This window comes from Bacillus rossius, chromosome 1 (assembly GCF_032445375.1).
Source record: "Bacillus rossius redtenbacheri isolate Brsri chromosome 1, Brsri_v3, whole genome shotgun sequence".
NCBI classification, from domain to species: domain Eukaryota; kingdom Metazoa; phylum Arthropoda; class Insecta; order Phasmatodea; family Bacillidae; genus Bacillus; species Bacillus rossius.
The window spans coordinates 266,568,357-266,572,153 of record NC_086330.1 but is presented as its reverse complement, the minus strand read 5'-3'; positions in this window follow the sequence as shown (position 1 = coordinate 266,572,153).

The window sequence follows — 3,797 nt, the reverse complement described above, 5'->3', positions numbered from 1 at the left end:
CTCCACCATTGGCGGGCGGTCCCCTTCAGCTGTTCGCTCGCTCGCCCCGACCATTCGTCGGTCGGTATTCCGGACCGCGCCAGTCTGACCTCGCAGTGCGTTAGGAAGTCTCTGGGTACTTTGTGCCCTATTCCGCTGAACTCGGGTAGTGCTAACTTCCCTGTGTAGCACGGGTTGCGTGTGTGCATCCCAGTGTTTGGCCCGGTGATTGCGCTTGGTGGTTGGATGTATTTGGGTGCCAGATTGGTCCGGGCACTCGTGAGGCACGTAGTCGGTAGTATGCCTCCTAGTGTGATGTTAGCTGGTGCCTCCGTCTTGAGCGGTGCCCATGACCACAGTAATTGGGTGTGCTGCTCGCCGAGTAACGTCTCGCTCCAGGGCTTGCCCCAGGTATGGTCGGTGACGTCGTCCCGGGTGTTCGCGCATTGGCATGTCCTATACCACGGCAGTGATCCCGTCAATAGGTCTATTTCCCTTGGTAATAGGCAACGCGTGCACACGAGGTCTGTAGGTGGTGCCTGCATGTTGAGCTGTATGTTGTACGTTCAAGTTCGCCGTTTGTGACGGGCTGTTTGTAGTCTGGGCGCGTGATGTAGCGCGCGGGTTTGAGATCGGCGGCGGGCAGGTGTCCGGATAGCCGCACAAAAGGGAGCACGAAGAGTCCGTGCCGAGTGGGGGTATCAGAATGGTTGCCCGAAGCGGAGAGCATGAAGAGGGGTGACGAGGTGGAAGCAGGTGCCCGGACAGCCGCACAAAGAGGAGGCGAAAACGGTCCGCGCGGGGTGGGGGTGGTGACGTCGCTCCGTTGCTCGCCTCGCCGTGATGACGTGCGGGGGTGGGGAGTTGGAGTGTCCTTTGTCCGCTCGCCTCGTCGCGCCAGTCTGTCTGGCCTTCGACCCTACCTGTGTCCAAAATGGCCGTTTCGTGTCTCCGCTGTCGCCTGTTGGTGAATTTATCTCGAAAATGTCCAGAAGGGGGAAAAAAAAAATTTCACGTTATTTTCTGCCCCACGCAGCGGGCGCCAAATGCCGTCGTCCGAAATCTCGGGCTCGAGTCCCGGTGTGGCTCCTAGTGGGGAAAGGCGGCTCTTGATACGTATTGTCCGGGTGGACGCCAGACTAGCTCGGCTCTAGTCGTGAATTTGGGGTCGTGGATGTATGTGCCCCTGCGTGGCCCACTAGGACCGGCGGCGGTGTTGCGTGAGATGATGTTTAAATAAGAGACGTGGAGTTGAGGTGGCGGTGTCGTACCTTTTATTCATAGGAGCGAGTCGTACACAATACAACAATCTACAGAGGTCCCCGGGGGGGGGGGGTTTACTCGTTATTCCGTGGCGCCGTATTGTTTGTGTTCCGCGTTACGTGGGCCTCGGACTCTGTTACGTCTCATACGTCTCACTGGGTACGTGGGTAACGTAATTTCGTAACACAAAGGCGGGACACAAAAGTACACTGAATTAAGGGGGTGCACACAAGTTACGTGGCACTCGTTACTTGGGTAACGTAAGTTAGTAATACAAAATACGGGACACAAAAACACACTGAATTAAGGGGGTGCGCACAATTTACGTGGCACTCGTTACTCGGGTAACGTAAGTTAGTAATACAAAATACGGGACACAAAAATACACTGAATTAAGGGGGCGCGCACAAGTTACGTGGCACTCGTTACTCGGGTAACGTAAGTTAGTAATACAAAATCCGGGAAACAAAATACACTGAATTAAGGGGTCGACGGTTGGAGACGGCCAATCCCGTATACGAATGTCTCTGCGCGGGTGTTGTGCCCACTGTGGTGAAACACGCACCGCAATTAAGTTTGTCCAAGCTCCCTTGCGGGTTATACTGAAGATCAACCCCGCTGACCAAGTGTGGTGCGGGATGTCTTTAAACTGATGCGGTCGGACTAGGTCCTGGACCGAAAAGGGGGACCGGGTACTCACGGAGAGGTTAAGTAAAAAAAAGGGGTTCTGTTAATTAGTGACTATATTTACCAGACATTACTTTCGATGAAGACAAAGGCTTTTGCCCCTCCGTGGGACGTAGGTCGGCCCGGGTCCGTGAGCTGTGCTGAACTGCCGAACTGGCATGGCGTCCGAGGGAGGCTCGGCCTCTCTTGTGCCAGGTTTGACCTCATTACGCTAGACTCTAAATGGGTGTGTCTGGAAGAGACTTTATTGTCACTAAAATCCTAATTTAATGTTCCAGGAGGAATGGGTACGGTTCTTCTCTTGTCTACTCAGGTTTTCGCGGGTTTGCCTTTAATCGCTGTTCGGCTCGCCTGACTCGGGTGGGTCATGGCCAGGGGTGTGTTCCGTTAGCGGGAGCGTATACTGGCGGGTGCAGGTCGGGCTCTGGGGGGGTCCTCGGCCGGACGACGTCAAATAATTACCAATTTCATACTAAAGCGTGAAAAGTATCATACCAGCAATAAATATTTAGTTACACAACTAAAACAATACTCATACAACACTGTTTAAATATTCTGATTTACACTAGTAATTAAAATAATACGTACTTGTTAGAACGCCATTTCCTTGCGAATATACTCCCGTGGCGCGGTGCACAACAATAACCTCGGTTTGCCGCCACGTGCTGGCCGAGTTCTCTGTACCGTCCGCAACATACCAGAGAGATGCCACGCATGTAGTGGGACATCGATAGTGGGACATCTGTAGTGGGACATCTGTAGTGGGACATCCGTAGTGGGATATCCGTAGTGGGACAATTTCGTTCGTGCAGCCAGCGTTCATCGATTTATTAGACGTCACGTCAAAAACATTGAACATTACATTAAAATATCATAAATACTAATGCAGATTATAAAAAGTTAAGGCACGGACGTTGGCATTTTGGCGCATGATGCTAAGGAATGGATTAAATTCAAGTACACCATAATTCGGCGTGATGATAATGTTACATGTAGATTCTCCAGGTAATTAAGTGAATTGTTAATAGTGTTTTATGTATAGACCGGTGGCAGCCCAGTGTTGGCGAAGAAGGCAAAGTTCTAAAATTACTCACCCTAACCGAAGATGGAACACACGAAAGTAGATCGTCGACAACAAGAGTACAGCTCTCAAAACTTCAAAGCTGATTATGCAGTTAAGTTAAGCGGTGAATTGAAACACCCTACACAGAGGTGGGGGCCGGCCACGGGACCGATGCAAAAGATTAAAGACTTACGCTATGGAGTGAACATCAGTGACGGCCAAAATATGAAGACCCCACTGTGAACGACACATCAGGCTTCTGACCAATAGGATAACGACTGGTGCGTGCCCGGCAACTGCTGGCTGCCATGGGCATTGCTTTCCACGAACAGTATGCAAAGCACGGGAACGACTTGGACTGAGATTTGTGGTGTAGGTGCACTGTGAACCATGGTGCCTTATTTGAACTTGTAAATATTTAAGACCTTCTTTTATGATCACAAATTGTTTATAAATAATAATGAATAAAAAACAAGATTAATATTAATGTTTGAACATAGCACAGCAGAGCGACACACACACTTTCTCCTGCGGAGGGGTACACAGGCAACAGGTGATAGCCGCGTGGCGGCTATCGATACATTGACACTTTACACAATGCTACATGCATGGGCATGATCGTTGCACACAATATGGTGCGGCACTGGTGAGACATAGTTGCATGTGCTACTGATGGGAGCAAGGGTGGTCGGTATCACAATAAAATAAATACATTTAACAACAGTTACCGCCTATGTAACTTGCTGAGTTTGGTTAAAGTAATAAATGTTCTCTATTCAAATTTTTTTTCAATTTTGCATTATTT